The 16,937-nt window shown below is 44.2% G+C and overlaps 1 pseudogene; it reads right to left on the reverse strand.

The window, feature by feature from the left end:
• Nucleotides 1–15,627: 15,627 nt before the first annotated feature.
• On the reverse strand, nucleotides 15,628–15,872 carry LOC112817316 (small nuclear ribonucleoprotein G pseudogene; annotated as a pseudogene).
• Nucleotides 15,873–16,937: the final 1,065 nt, after the last annotated feature.

Here is a 16,937-nt window from a genome sequence, read left to right on the forward strand (position 1 = left end):
ATCCATTCATCTGTCGATGGACATCTTGGAAGAGCCAGCCTTCAAATAGTCCTTTCCGGCTAAGTGTTAGAACAACAGATCCTAGTATAAATGTTTGGGCTGCTTTTAGTTTCTCTTAATCAAAATTACTAGATGACAGAATTTAAGAACTTGCTACATGTTATTCCTCAGTGTACCGATAATCATTTAAAAGTAAAGACTTTGTCACGCACACACACAAAAAAATCCTAAATGGAAGTAAACGTCAAGTTTTTTTTTTAGAGTTTAGCAACACTGGTGTATGCAAATTGCATGCCTCTATTCAGAAGATATGATGCGTCTGGATTAATGTTCTCTATTGTTACTTTAAGTAGAAATGACTAGCCACGTATTTCACTAACAGAAGCACATTGAATGGAAAATAAAACCACTGCCCCAGAGCCCTTTCCGACACGAATGTATACATGTTTATCTTTATCTTCCATTTCTACTAGACAGCTGTGTCAGTGAAGAGACTTCTGGAAATGTTTTCAAAGGAGGAGAGAGCTCTGTTGATAGGTCTACCTAGATTTGACTGGTGGTTGTTTAGTCATAGATGAGAATGAAAGGATCCCATTGTGATAGTTCTAAAGTAGATTCTGGAGCAGCTGGTTTGCCCAATGCCAGGACCAGGCTCTCTGGGCACTAAGGAGGTACTCAAGAAAATGAAATGACTTCCTTACTTTGCAGCTCCTACCATATCAGATGTTATATTTATTTGAATTCATCCATTTGCTGAATTTTTATTCAAGAAACCATGTGACTTAATGAATAGGAACACAAGTGATGGAACCAAATTGAGTTCCACCCCTATACTTGCTTTGAGGACTCGAATTAGTTGCCCTTCCTGAGTTCCCTCTCCGCATCCGTGAAAGGTCTATCAGTCAATTAGAATTCAATCACAGAAGCAGAGCCATACTAGAATATATATATGTCAAGGGTTTGGCTTTATTCAATTGTGGCAGTAGTTAAACCATCTCTGGGAGGCTCTTCTCTCCCTGCCTGATGCTGGTACTTGAAATCTTCAGAACAGGCAGATGGATGTAAGGTGGAGAGGAACAAGAACAAGTTGGAATCCATGGACATGAATAGGAGCCTGGCGGGACCAACTTGAACCAGTGTCATTCCTCACTGCCTCCAACTTCAGTGAAGCTGGGTCCTGCAAGAGAGGCCGGCATCCTACATCACACAGCCACACACACCAGGCCCAGGAGATGGTGAAGATGAAGGAGGATCCAGGCGAAGGTGGAGCCCATTCCATGGCAGCTGCCCCAGGCCAACAAGGTGAGTCCACAGATCAGCGGCAAGGTGGAGGAGTATAAAACAAAATGGCAGCCGCTTCATATGCATCCTCAAAATCTGGCATAAAAAATATCTCTTATGGCCCACCCTAACCAGAAACACACTGCAACGGGGATTCTGGGAAATGTAGTGGCCATATCGCAAAGCCACGAGGTGCGGGTTACCAGATCATATGTATACATGTCATGATGAGTCATTAAGTGTGAAGCCTGGGACAATATGCAGTGATTATGATGATGATGGCATGAGCAACAGTCTATTTTGGGGGCCACAAAGGCCAGAAATATGTCTCCAGCCCCTGCTCTCAGTTTCTTTACATTCTAACTTAAGAAAGAGCACATGCAGATGAGACATTATCGTTTTAACAATTCTCCACCATCACGCCTCAGGACCTGGCCAGTTCCAAAGGGGGCTTGCCCTTTAAACACTGAAACCCTTTCTTACTTTAATCATTTTCAATGAACATCTTTGACAAGTGAATTTTACATTTTCTGACATCTTACGGAGCGTGAAGGAAACCACTTAGCCTTCCTTTATGACTCTATGAGTCATCACTGGGAGTGTCAGTTGCGGTGTTGTTCTATAATGGGACCAGTTGTATTGGGGGCAATTTAAGGGTGATGCTAAATGGCCCCATGATTGATACTCTTCTCTCTGGCTCTCAGCTGGCATGCCTCAATCTTTTCATTATCCTAGCGTACGGCGGTATCTCTCCCTTCTTTTTAATTTGCTGCTTGCAATCTGCTATAGATTGAGAAACCAGATAACTAAGCTTGTTCAAACTGTATGCCAAGCACAATCAAATAAGCCCTGATGAGAACCTGAGAAAAACTCATTTTGTTGGCTTTGTTTTCCGTTTTTCAGGAGCAATGCGATTTCAGTGCCCACCCCCCGCCCGCCCCCAGTGAGTAGTCTCTTTTATTGTGTAGGTTACTAAATATACTTCTATACAACATGGAGGCATTCCCAGCAAGTGAGGCCATGTACTGCCCTGGCTCTCTGCGTGAACAAAGGTTTTGCCAAAGCCCTAGTGGGGAAAACGAGTAGGAGGACACAGAGATCACACAGCAGTCTAGATGTCCTCAAAAGGACCACTTGTGACAGGTGGGACCACTGTCACCCTGGGTTTAAAGATCTAGTTTCAGCAAGGCATCACCTAGCCCATGACACTTACATTGGTCATTTGAGGTTAATTTTATAGTTGGCTCTTACTTGATTTCTAAATTTTATAATTTTAAAAGCCTATAAACATGGAAGGTTTATGAGGTGTGTGTAATTGCAGGAAGCATGTGCCTGCAGGGGGAAGCATTTTCTTTGTGGACAAGCAAGAATAACTTCCCACTAAGCATCAGCCCTATCTGTCATGTTATTCTAATTTCTGTTTTCTGCTCACGTTAAAGAGAAATCTGTCAATTCTTCCTGTCTGGGGACTGCTTTACCTTCCATCCTTCCATTGGTGGTGGTGCATTTCTGCTTTGGGACATAGTGCAGAATACGAGACAAGAAATGGGATCTGGGGCCAGGTGGGGTGGGTATGAATCTCAGCTCTGCCAAATTACTAGTTTGGCATGACCTTGAGAAAGTTAACTGCTCTGTGCCTCAGTTTCCACATCCACAATCAGAGATGATACAGTATATACCCACGAGGTGTACAGCAGTACGGATTAGTGGAAGCAATGCGTGGAAAGTGTTCAGAACAGTGCCTGGCAGAAAATGGAGGCTTCTCAAATGTTGGCTGTCGATGCTCTGGCTTTTCTGTCACTTCAGAACCTCACAGCATAAAATGATGCTGAAATGAAATGAAAGGAATGGAAAGGAAGAAGAGCCAGACCATGAAAGTTAATACTGGCATTAGAACAAGTATTGCTGTAAATCAAATTTATTTAATTATAAGTGTTTTTAATTAATTTCAAAGGAGAATGGCCATGCCCATCAATGTTTGGCAGAATGCCTGTGTTTGAGGATGAAGAAAATATAGTGTGTGTGTGTGTGTAAGTGTAAGGCTTTTATGATTAAAAAAATAATGAATTCAGTCATCAATTTAAAACCCCGTTCGAAGTGAAATCACATTTGCATGACAAACAACACAACATCTACCAATTAGAGTCGTGTTTGCCTGGCAGAAAAATAGAGTGTTCCTGGAGCCAAACACCAGTGTCCCAACCACAGAGAAGTACTGCATTTTAGCTGTTTTATCACTTCCAACCTGGAACATCAAAAGAAACTCATTGGGTGTCTAAAGAATACATGAATGAGTGCATGAACAGATGAATGAATGAACAGAGGACAGAACACATAAAAGCTGTCTGTGGAAGGTGAGAATCAAAATCAAAAAGGAATATATAAGAGAAGATTATCAGAGAGAAGATGGGTGGAAATCTGTATTATTCTCAAGCTGCTTGTGTAAATTGGTCAACCATTGCGGATCTCACATTGATTGGCTCTCCACAGCAACCCGAGGATCTGGGGTGGTAAGAATCATGGTGTGACTGTAATTGGTGTGTGTGTGCGCGCATGTGCATGTGAGCGTGAATGCCCACGCCATTAAATTAATGTAAGCTGTCTGTCTGGACCTCTTCTACTTGCGTCTCACATCACAAAAATCAACGTTGAAGGTCCTTCCTGACCTGTCACCCATATTAGTAGATAGAATCTACTAATTGCTCCCTCGAAACTCAGTTCAATCTTTCCCTTGCTAGGGCTAATCTCTGGTCCTCTGAAACGTTGAAGGGGGTGGCAGCAGGTTCTGCTTCCCCTCTTCCATGTGACTCCCCACTCCTGATCCTTATTAGAGTCAGAACATAAAAGAAGAGCCCAACAATGTAACCTTTGTAGGTCTCCCCAAGCTGGCTTAATTTGCCCACCCCATTCTCCCCTCCTGCAGGATGACAGGGTTTGCTCACCAGAAACTGCTTCAGATCGCTTGTGGGAGCCACTGTTACCTGGTTCCCTCCTTAGGGACTCTCATCAGAAGCCAGGCTTCTCGCCATGGAAAGCACCCACAATCCCAGACACAAGATAGAGTGTTCTCAATAGACACGGGGCCTGGATATTACCACCTTCAAGTTCCCACACTGCTTATGCACCGTCACTTCCTTTGGAAAAGGACTTGGATTGACAAGCACGTGCTGTGCCCTGTCCAGCCCTGACCTCCTGCTCTTCAGACCCACTGCGACTGGTGCTAAACCTCATAAAAGTCAGCTCCGGGGGCCAGTACTGCCATGGGCAGTATATAAAGAAGGTATCGTGGTATAAAGGTAGAGTGAGAAGATCCAGGTTTGAATCCCAGCTCTAGCCCTTTCTGGCTTTGTAGTGTATTAATCGTGTTTTTAAATTTTCCGTGTATTATGGTGTTTTGACATCTTGGAAAATCTTTCTTGCCAGGGAGAGACTGGCCTTCCCTGGGTTAGCCAACTCTTAGAGATGGCTAAGTGTCAGCCAGGAGCATGCCTTTGATATGCAGACTAACCAACCCAGAGCCACACCTCCTCTACCTGGCCAGAACAACCCAGGGGTCAATAGTCGCCCGAATCAGACAGGGCTACGTGCTGGGCAACTAGGGAACACCCCATGTAGCCCAAAGCCCTGCTGAAATTGTCCAGACTAGCCAGTTCTAATTTGTTCACCTTGTCCCGTCTTTCTCTGCCCCCCCTAAACAGGGTGGTCTAAACCTTCCCTCACTCCTGCTTCCATTTCTTGACCTAAGCCTGGGGTCTTCCTCCTATGGGCCTGCATGGTGAATCACGTCTCTCATTTCCGGGGGTACTGTGACATTCAACTTCTCTTTCAGTGGCATTGACCTCTTGGTATCATCACACAGTCACCTTTATAAATTAAGACCGGGGTACAAAACACAGGCTGTGGGCATGTTACAGAAGCTCTCTGAACCTAACATCCTTATTGCAAGATGAAGCTACTTGTCTCTCCCTCCCAGGGTTATTAGAATGATCAAAAAGAGAACCTCTGGGGTCCTCCCAAAACTGTGCCTGGCAAGTGGACAACCTGGTTCAGAGCAGTTGCTTACAAATTGTGAGTTCGGTCCCTGCCTTTCCCCCGTAGCAATGCTTACCATACTGTTTTCACACCATGGGTCCCAGAGAAGTAGTGATGCCACAGCACCTTGGCATAGAGAGATAAGCCTGTTGAAGCCAGAGGTTCCAAGGCCCCCAGACTACAGCTTGTACCATGTACCTGCAGCCACCTGAGGCCCTCCCATGTGCCAGAACACACCTTCTGGGGAAATGGCAGTGGTGTATCTTAACCCTGGGGAGGAGCATGGTCATGGAAGCAGGGCTGCCTGCACTGGAACACGGAGTCTCAGCAGGGGGACCTCAGCAAGTCCCTGTTGTGTTCTCAACATGGCATCCATATCAAAGCCAGTGACGGTTTCTGTGCTTGGTGCAGCCCCAGGCACACGGTTAGTTCTCCATCAGTATGAACTGCCATTGTCTTGATTATTACTCGAATTTTAGCCACATTTGGGCTGGGTGTGGGATAAAACACAAATTTGTTTTTTCTGTCCAATCGTTTCCTTCAGAATGCTGTGACAATTTTCCCCTTCGTGTGCCTCACTAATGTCTCTGTCAGACCCTTTAATTTTCTGGACACTTTCTGATATTGAACATCCCAGGGGCCTTCAGTTCCACTCCCATCTGTGCTCCCCTCTCCTTCCCCCAGCACTGATCAGACCTTAGTGTGGGGGGAATAAGGAGACTTCTCTTCGCTCTTTCTTCCTTCTCTGGTGTATTGGGATCTGCTTGTGGGCTGAGAGGAGGGAGAGCATATTTTCTGTGGAATCAGCATGAATTATTTCAGAAATGCAACTAAAGCAAGTTTGTGACATCATACTCTATCCTCTGACATTATGCACCCAGGTGATGCGTCCATCAGCCCTGGCTAGACACTGTAACAACATTAAACCTTTCAATCCATAAACACAGGGCGTCTTCCCATTTGTCTGTGTCTTCTTTAATTTCTTGCATCAATTTTATATAATTTTCAGATTATATAATTGTACAAGTCTTTTGCTTCCTTGGTTGAGTTTATTTCTAAGCATTTTATTATTTTTGATGCTATTGAAAATGAGATTGTTTTCTTAATTTCCTTTTGGGGTAATCCAGTGTTAGTGTACAGAAATGCAACTGATTTTTGTATATTGGGTTTATATTCTGCAATTTTATTGAATTTGTTCATTCTAACTGTGTGTGTGTTGGGGCGGTGTGGTCTTTAAGTTTTTCTCCATATAAAATCATGTCATCAGCAAATAGATCATTCTACTTCTTCCTTTCTGATTTAGGTGTCTTTTATTTCTTTTTCTTGTCTAATACTATGTTGAATAGTAGTGGTGATAGTGGAGATCCTTGCCTTGTTCCAGGTTTTAGAGGAAAAGCTTTCAGTTTTTCACCATTAAGTATGATGTTAGTTGTATTCTTATTACACTGAGATAAATTCCTTCTCACAAAGGTGCGTTAGATGCACCAAATCGCCAGGAACTTTTCATAGCCACCCCTACCAAACTATGCAGGTTCCACTGGTGCCTGGGTGAAGCATGACAGACACCCCAGCCTCTCAGGCAGTGCATCAAGAGGCTGGGACCTTGGAAGCACATTCCACACCTCTTCCTTTCTCCTGGGAATGAAGTCTTCAGTTTCTTCCTTCTCTGAATCCTATGGAGCTGTGTTGGATGCACCAAGTTACCACCCCCTTTCCTTTGTTCTTAAACTGCCCTCAGGTATCTGAATTATGCTGGTTCTTTCAGTGTTCTGTGTGAAGCAAGACAGAAACTGGCCCCTCAGGCAGTGTGCCAAAAAAAACTAGAATGTTGGAGGTGCGCTCCGGTCGATTTCCCTCAAAAGAGTAGTTGTGGGCTAGGCAATCTCTGCTGGTGCTGACCTATACCAGCTTGGGGGAGGGGCTGGCGCAGATAGTGAAATTGCTCTTCTTACTCATTTCAATATGGGTGTTCATGTTTTGTGTGTGTGTGTGTGTGTGTGTGTTTCTCATCTGGAATACTGCAACCTCCTCACTGGATTCTGGACTTCTCATAAAAGTATTTTGATCCATATATTATTATTAAATCAGTATTCTTGTGGAGAAATGAGGGACTTCCTCTTCTCCCATCTTGAAGACATCACTCCTTAATTAAACTCTCGACACTTGTATTCCTGTCTGTAAAATGGGGAGATATCTCTTTCCAAGGGCTTTTGTAAAGATTAAGCTAAATTATGAGCTTAAAGCATATAACGTCTCTTCATTGTGTATCCAGGTAAGGGGTCTACGTTTAATCTTATAGGTCAGTGGAAGGTGCATTTCGTCCCCCTCTCCTCATGCTTTCTTCTCTGGCAACCAGTTTGTTTCAACCCCTTCACCCCCAAGGGAGGAAGAATTGATGATTCTGTTGCTCAGCGTCTGGAACAACTAGACCTCTGCTTTAATTTTCTGCCACGTGTCCTGCTTTGCCTTCCTAGAGTCTAATGATGTCTACATAGCAGCTAGAGAAATCCTCCTAAATGATGAATCACATCTCTCTCTCTCTTTCTTGCTTAATACCCTCCAATGACCTCCCAGTGCTCTTGGAATAAACTCTGAAGTCCTGACAGTATTCATCATGACCTTGTCAGCACCACAGGGTCTGGCTTTAACCCCTTCTCCAACCTCATTCACTGCACCTTTCTTCTCCTCCTCCATGTTGTGGCCCTGCTGGCCGTTCTGAGAATGTCCTAAAGTCTTCCTTGCCTCAGGGCCTTTGCACATGATACTTCAGCTCTAATGTGCCTCTCCTGGCTCTTCGCACAACAGACAACTCTGCGTTCATCAGAGCTAGCTCAAATATCACCTTTGGAAGGCCTTCATGAGCCACCCAAGCCACTACAGCCCTCTGTCAGTTACTCACCAGCGCAGTGCCACGTTAATTTCTTTGAAGTCACTTTCCACATTTTAAATACCTCTTTATTTGCTTATCTGATTTTAGTCTGTTTCTCCTATAATTACATAAGCTCAGTGAGGGTAGCACTTTTTCCGTCCTGTTTTATCTTTGATGCCTAGAACAGCACTTCATATATGTTAAGTGCTTAGTAAATAATTGATAAATGAATGCAGAATATTAGGCCAGAGTTACTACGAGGCACTGTGAGTTAAAAGACTGAGCATCTATGAGCCATCTCTTCCGGTATGGGCGTAGTGAGCAGATAAGGCAGGGCTGACTGATAAAATTTCTCCTTATCTTCTTCCTTTGTACCTGTGGTTGGGAGAATAGGGCGGGGCCTGCTTTGGAGACCTGATTGTGTTAAATTCAGAGCGTGAAAAAACCTTCGCAAGAGGCCTACGCTGCATTTCCTATTCAACTTTGCCAGGAAGCCCTACAGCAGCATACCAGGTGCTCACCATCTGCGAAGTAAGGATTACTTTCATTGTAATTCTTTCGTTGTTCCTAATGTATAGGTATCTCAGTAATATCCAGGCATTTATGGGCCTTGGACATAATAATATCATATTAACAAAACCCTACACTGAATCAGTAATGTATTCGTGCCCGATCTGGAGCCAAGTTGGGAAATGCACAAAGATGAGTATTTGGGACCAAAGCACAACCTGGGGGGGAGATCTAAGCTCTGGACCCAGTTCTAGGAGACAGCTCTGGCCAGGCTGGGGGCTGTGTGGCCACCGGCACCAATAACCAGATGTAGCAAGAAGGAGGAATGACTGGAGCCAGATGGGAAGGGTCCTGGACCTCACGCTGAAATCACAGGCTCCCAGTTTAGGTCCAAGATAGATTTTTCATGGAGTTAAGGGAGGTGGTTTCTTCAGTCCTCAACTTCAGAGTGTGTGCGTGGTGGGAAGGCAGGTCTCTTAACTGGAGATACCACCGTCCCTGGCGTGGTTCCAGGCTAGCATGATGATGGCACCACTTTTGTGTTTTGCCATCTGCAGGAGTCATGCATCGTATGTGTGTTGGGGGAAGAGACGTCTCTCGCCATAGAAACGACGCATGTCTCATTGCCTGGGCTACTCAAAACTTTTTGAACTGAAAGAGCCAGAAACTCACTCAACCCGTTTCAGCAATAAAAGGCAAGTAATTGATTCATGTAATTAAGGCATCTGGAGTGGATCTAGCTTCGGGTTGGGATGACTACAGAGGTTCAAATAATATTGTCGCAAGTCTCTCTTTTTCTGACCATCTGACACTCCCCACCACTCAGCTGTTTGTCTCTGCTTGTTCTTATTTTCAGTTAGGCTTTGTTCGTGTGATAATAGCATTTTGTCCTCATAAAGATTTTACTCATTTATTTTTGTGTGTGAGAGAGAGAGAGAGGAAGAGAGCGAGCATGAGTGGGGGAGGGGAGAGGGAGAAGCAGGCTCCCCGCTGAGCAAGAAGCCCGATGCGGGACTCGATCCCAGGACCCTGGGATCATGACCTGAGCCTAAGGCGGATGCTTAACTGACTGAGCCACCCAGGCGCCCAGCATTTTGCCCTCATCCTGTGCCTGCAATCCCATGGCTGCATCCTCAGGCTTACATTGCCTCTAGAACTCTTGCTTTTTGGAGAGAAGCCGTGTTTTTTGTTCCTCCAACCCAAAGGGCCCTGATGGGTCTTACTCGGGTCTTGTGTCCAGATCAAATCCAATCAGCGTGTCCACGTGTTGCGGGAACGCGGTCACTGATGGCCTCTCTTGGTGACATGCTTAACCCTACAGTAGGGGAGGTGAAGACGCTCGATGGACTATCCCCACCCGACTCACAGTGGGAGAGGAGTCGGTTACCAAGAGGAAGGGGTACAAGGAGCATGGAAAGGAATGCATTTCTTCCATGCTGACGCTTCATGCATTTGAAAAGGCTCCCATGCCAGAGCCCAGAGTTGGATAATTTGACTGTAGACAACGCCAAAGAAGCTCAGCGTGTGGCCAAAAAATTAAAATGAGACCCTTTGGCCTAGGTGACCCTAAAAGCATCATGGGAAATTAGGGAGGGGAGAATGGTTGCAGTGTAATTTGGGGAGATTTTTCTTTCTAGAAGATAAAGCACTTTTCATGTTCAGGTCTTGATTTCTTTCTGTTTCCTCTTAAAATTTAGGCATTCTTCTTTTGTGACGTGGGTTCGTTGTACAGTCTCTGGTGGGCTGTATGGATTGAAGGAGTTCTACACACTCTGAGGCGGAAAGGAGACCAGAAGGTGACTATTTGGGATTCTGTGCTCTACAGACTTGGAATACGTATGATCCAAGTATACGTGGACCTCTTTTAGATGCTATCATGAATCCTAAGTATGCTGTCCCTCTCACGTTCCAAAACAACACAAAGGAGCTGTGGTGGCCCCATGGGGAGGGGGGACTCAGGAAGTGGGAACAGAACTGCCCCCTTCCCTGAGGGAACAGCCGTATCCCTGTAGATCCCGGGCTTGCCTCTTTCTTGAGCCACTGGATTAGAGAAGATAATAACAGCCATGGAAGTTGCAGGGGTTTCTATGCCTACATCCACTCCACTTTTCCTCACACTCAGAGGGGACGGAGTCCCGAATCTAACTGGACAGTATCCAGAGACACTTTTTGGTCCAGGGTATTAGTGGGAATGGCTACTGTGTTCAAATTCTTCCCACCTTCCTTCTGCCCCTGCTCACTCTGTCTGTTTGATAAACAAACCACTGCAAGACCTGTCTTCTCGGGTCAGACGTGTCTGGGTATCTCCTATTCTACTCTCAGAGAGAGACAGAGACACACAGAGAGAAACCAGAGCCTTTTAAAAACCTAATCTCAAAAGTGACATCCATCACTTGGCTAGCAGGAAGTGCCACCATGGGGGACCATCTGAGAGACCCCCCCCCCCACCACCACACATCACCGAACATAAAGGCCTCAGAGTTTCGACTTCATTCAAAAAGCAATGGGCAGCCGTTAAGCAGTTTTAAATAAGGGACCGGCATGATCAGATGTGTATTCCTTTGAAGAAACAGACTTCATTTCTACTGATCAAGATCAATGTCATCTTTTAAAATTTTCCTTGTTTATAAAAAGCGTGCAACTTTGGTTTTGCTTTTCTCGTTGGCACAAGAGTTTTTTAAGAGAATTTACATTTTCTAGATAGTAGAGCTTTTTTGTTTTTGTTTTTTGCTTTGTTCTTGTTTTTTACTTCACTGTTATTTTATGTGTTTATTGCTTCATGAGCAGGAAGCGTACTCTCTGCCATTTCTACTCGGAAGTGTTCCTCGGTCAGTGGATTTTTTTCCTTTTTTACTCTGACCTATTTTTCGATGTCATGTGCAGCTTGTTTATCATGCTCCTTGGGTGTCTCTACGTGGTTTCCTTCTACTTCATCTGTCAGACACTGAGAAAGGTGTGTTAAACTCTCCAGTATAAAAAAATGAAATAAAACAAAAAATAAAATCTCCAATTTTACCATATACATACTGATGCTTCTCTGTTTGATGTATCACGATTCATGAGGGATGCTCATTATATTGTCACCTATATATCCTTTTTACCGTGAACAACGTTTCCAGTCCAAAATAATGATTTTTCACATTCGTCTGTCAGTAAAACGCACTTGTTAGTTATGTTGCTCACTGCTGATTTGTCTTCAATTTTTCAGATCATTTTGCTTTAGATACCTCTCCTAGGTTCTGCTTTTTGGTACAGTCTGCTAATATTCAATAAAATAAAATGTTTTAAAAGGTGAGTCTATCTGAGTTAAATTTATTGATGAACCAAATTACCATATTTTTATCATCTTGGGTTTTTTTTTAATCCTTTCTATTTTTAATACTTTCAAAACAAAAACAAAACCTTTCACTCTATAGTATTTGTTGTCCTTTTTTGACCTTCCTTCCCTTCTGGTAATTGGAATGTTCAACACTTTCTTTTTTGTTCTCCTAGTGGCACGTAGTGGCATGCACTGCCCTGAGAATTTTCTAGACATTGCTTCCATTTTGTAGCCTTGAGTCTTCCTATATGTAAGGGTCTCCAACACCTGATTTTGATTCATCCGTGTGTATGATTTGCTTTGTGTGTGTGTGTGTGTGTGCACACACGCGTGTATGTGAGTGTGTGTGTGTGTGTGTGTGGGTGGGTGTGGGTGTAGGGTGTACATTGGGGACTCCCTAAGATCCCCACCACAATCTCTTCCCCCTACTGTTCATGCCCTTATGAAATCCTCTTCCCTTGAGAGTGGGCTGTACTTAGTGACTTGCTCCTAATGGATAAGATATCATAAAAGCGATGGGATATCATTTCCAATATTAAGTTACCAAAAGACCATGACTTCTGCCTTTCTCGTCCCCCTCAGCTCTCTTACTGGCTCATCTGAACAGGGTTGCCTAATGTAGCAAATCAACATAGAGATGCCCAGGTGAATTTAAATGTTCAGACAAGCAACGAATAATCTTTTCGTGTGTGTCTCACGCAGTATTTGGGACACACTTATACTCAAAAATTATTCATGGTTTTCTGAGAGTCAAACAGTTGTACTTTATCTGGCACTTGTGGTCCAAAGGGAAGCCAACGGTCATATTGTTGAGGAGCCTTTTGGAAATGCCACATGGCAAAGATTGGGGTCAGCTTCCAGCCAACAGCCAGAGAAAAACCAAGGTGCTCACTCCAACAGGCCTTGAGCAACTGAATCCTATGAACGCGATCACATGAGTGAGCTTGGGAGCGGGTCCTCGCAGCCCACCCTTGAGATGGCCACAGCTCAGACCAACCCCATGGTGGCTGCCTTGTAAGTGACCCTGAGCCAGAGAACCCAGTAAGGCACGCTTGGATCCCTGACCTACAGAAACTACGTGACAATACATGTTTGGTTTCATAAGCCATTGAGTTTGGGCGCAGTGTGTGACTTGTCAATAAAGAACTAATAAGGGAGTCTGAATTGAATTCTTTCTCTACTAGAATGCTTCACTGAACTCCCCTAACTTTATTAGGGTACCCTGGGCTGCTGGCCTTCATCAGTCCCTTTTCATCTCCCCGGGAAAACTCTCCAGACGCACCAAAGTTTCCCCATCTTCTCTTTGAATAGCTTTCCTGAACTCTTTTCTCATTTTCTCTCTGCGTTTTTAAAACTCTTTATCCTTGTCAAATTCATTTTTTGCTCCATTTCCTCAATCCCGTCTTTCATATTCCTGACTGTGTTTCTGCATTTCCTTTTCTCTTTTTCACTGCTTCTGGGGTTGCCCATCATTTCCCAGATGTCTTCACTTTGCCTTGCCATGTTTCCCTTGACCGTAACCAACCCACTTTTCATCCCCTTCTATCGTTTGATCGTTTCCTTCTTGAGCCCTTGTATCTCTTCTTTGCACTTTCATTTCAAGTAGAATATTATATCTTTTATTTCACATAGAACTCTGCTGGTAATTTTTACCTGCTTTGTTCTAGAATATTCTTGAGATGTGTCCTTTTTAGGTTCCCCGCTCCACACTCACATTGGTTTGTTTGTCTTCTCTGTGATCGTTGCTTTTCCTAGCATGGGCTCCATTCTTCTGATGCTGGACAGAGAGAGAAAGTTTGCAGGGCTGAGCTGGGGGAGCAAGTAGCCTGGAGTCTACTGTGTCCAAACACTCCTTCACCCAAGTTTGCTCCTGCCATAAGCTGGCAGAAAATCTCCTTGGTCACAGGGAAACTCCGAATGTCTCAGTTGTTTTGATGGGGGTGACTTAGCCTTTAATTTTCTCCAGCAGGTCAGAGTTGCAGTTTTAATTATGCTTCTTACCTTTTGGTTTCTCCTTTACAAATATCCTACTTTTCACAAAGGTGTCAGGTCTTCATAAGTTCCTGGTCAGCTCTGCTTCTCCGCTATTCCATGGCATCAGCTTTCAGAAAAACTCCCTCTGCTACCCATGTATCCCAAACTTACTTTTCTCCAGAAAGAGTCTTGGGCACCTGGGTGGCCTACTTGGTTAAGCATCTGCCTTTGGCTCAGGTCATGATCCCAGGGTTCTGAGACTGAGCCCCAGCTTTGGGCTTCCTGTGCAGTGGGGACCCTGCTTCTCCATCTCCTTCTGCCCCTGCCCCCTGCTTGTGCTCTCTCTCTCAAATAAATAAATTAAATATTAAAAAAAAAAAAAGAGTTCCACTTGAGAACTTTGGGCTCTGACCACTCCATCCAAAAACCTCAGGGACAAGAGTCCTCTCTCAGCATCTTCGCTCACTCTGAAGGATTTTAACTGTGTGTGTTAACCCTCACTCACAAGTTGTAGTTTGAAGTAATGAACATGTCTCCGCATCATCAAATATGTAACGTTTCTGTTCCTCATTCTCTTTGTTGTTTTTTTTTAGGGAGCTTCCAGGAGAAAAGAGGAGCAGAGATTCTTTTTTTCAGATTATAAATGCAAACTTATTATGACAAATTCAAACTATCCTGAAATACAGAGAGTAAAAGTAAAATGTCCAATAAATCTATGCCAGTATTGTACTATTTCCTTGTGTATAGAAATAATAATTATTTTTTAACAAAATTTGCTTTTTATAAACACACACGCATTAAAACTTATCTTGTACATCCTTCCATGTCAGCCCATATAGACTCGTCGTCAGCACTTGGGATCACTATGGTATAAGGCATTAAGAAATGAATTCCCAATATTGAATCCATTAGCAAAGGCTTCCTTTTCCCTTTCCCTTTCCCTGTCCCTGAGGTCAGGACAGGAGTTTGGCTGCAGATGCCTGGAGTACATATTGATGGTTATAATACCTTCATAAACTGAAAGCATTCCCACCAGCCTCTGAGTTTTATACCACTCTGTTCCCCCTCAATTGTCTTCAGGGCACCTGGGGACACCTGGGTGTTTGCATAAAACCTACACTCCGACGTACTTCCTAGCTCTGGTGCAGAGCTCCTGACATGCCGTCCTGCATGTCTTTTGCCGGCCACCATGGTCAAAACTATTTATGGTTACATGGGAGCAGCAGTGAGAGAGGTTTTGCAAAGCAGACAGACTGGCCAGCAGCCCTCAACCTGAGAAAACCCGTATCTCCCTTTAGCACATCGGGCTAACACACATGATAGAGTGGTTTGCTCTTGTGATTGATATGCTATGGGAAAGTAATTCAGCATTACTAAGAACTTTTAATGGACACATATCTATGTCTTAGATATTAAAGAATTCTTTTTTAAGATTTATTTATTCATTTCTCTATTCTGAGAGAGAGAGAGAGCACAAGCAGGAGGGGCAGAGGGAGAGGGAGAGAATCTTTTTTTTTTTTTGACTATTATAAAAGTTGATTTAACAAAAAAGTTCAATATGAAAATGCACACGACCTGATTTTTATATTGTAGTAAAACAGGTACTATGGAGGGGACATGTGGAAGCAGTTGATTTCTGATGAACACACCCATTGTTTATACTCGCTCCAAGGCTTCTAACATGATGATACTATTTCCTCGTATTACCACCATTCCAATATTGTTCTGTTGCCCACTAGTTGACATCTCCACACATTAATCTATCACAAGATTCATAAACAGATTGAACCCCCGCAATATTCCTTGGACATGTCTGCCACCATTTAATTTCAATGACAATTTCTTGTCCATAAATTTTTTCAACGCGGGAGGGTGAGCTTTGCTCATGGTGTCTACCATGCGAGCTCAAGGATCGAGGGAGAGAATCTTAAGCAGACTCTGTGCTGAGCACGGAGCCTGATGCGGGGCTCAATCTCATGAACGTGAGATCACAGCCTGAGCGGAAACCAAGAGTCAGATGCCCAACAGATTGCACCACCCAGGTGCCCCTAGAGACTAAATAATTCTGAGATGAACATTACTTTAATGAATCAGTGCTCCCCAAGGCAGTGCTTAAATAGGTGCTTGCAGAATCAGATCCTGAGACAAGGGCTTGAATACCAGTGGCTTCTCTAGCAGGTAGTCCCCAAAGCAAAAGTAAGGGTAGATGGAGACAGTAGGAGGAGGTGATGGTACAAGGTGCACTCATGAGCAGGTTACCACTGTGGGCAGCTAGAACCCAGTCCCCTGGGGACATCTGGGAAACAGTATGGAACATGCACCAGGATATCCCACCTAGAAGCAAGGAAGCAAGGGTATTTATCCTCCAACTCCCTTCTGTTATTGGTGAGGGCTGCTCCCGGAAACTCCCTATACTCTGGTGCACCCTGATTAGGTTAAGAGAGAGCTCATAGGTGGAGAATTACCAGGGCTTGCTGTTGGAAGCTGTTGACACATGCGTGCTAAGAAGCTATGAGCAGGGAACCCATACTATGTGCTACAGTTGACCCTTGGCACTGCTCACATCCCTATGTTCATGCTCTCCCAACACTGCCCCCCGCTTCAAGGAGGTTGCAATCATGATTTCTAAAAAAAGGACTTATAACAAGAGGATTGGCCAGACAGACTCCAATCACTACTGCTGTGGTTGGTCCCAATTCAGCATCTCCTTCCTGCGGCTTTTATTCCAGATAGAAGGTAGAACCCTCAGCCAAGGCTTCATCCCCAACGAGTCTAAGCTCTTGATTTCCTGAATGCTTGTAAAACCTGGGTTGCTGCAGTTGCCCAATTCTGACTGTCACCAGACATAGGGGCACCACGAGGTGGCCCAGTGAATCCATGAGTCTTAACCATTTTATCCTTCCATTTGCTCATGACAATCATAATTAATTACCCTTGCCACAGAGTAAATCC

This window comes from Callorhinus ursinus, unplaced genomic scaffold, assembly GCF_003265705.2.
Source record: "Callorhinus ursinus isolate GAN/ISIS: 27379988/994484 unplaced genomic scaffold, GSC_fseal_2.0 scaffold43, whole genome shotgun sequence".
NCBI lineage: Eukaryota > Metazoa > Chordata > Mammalia > Carnivora > Otariidae > Callorhinus > Callorhinus ursinus.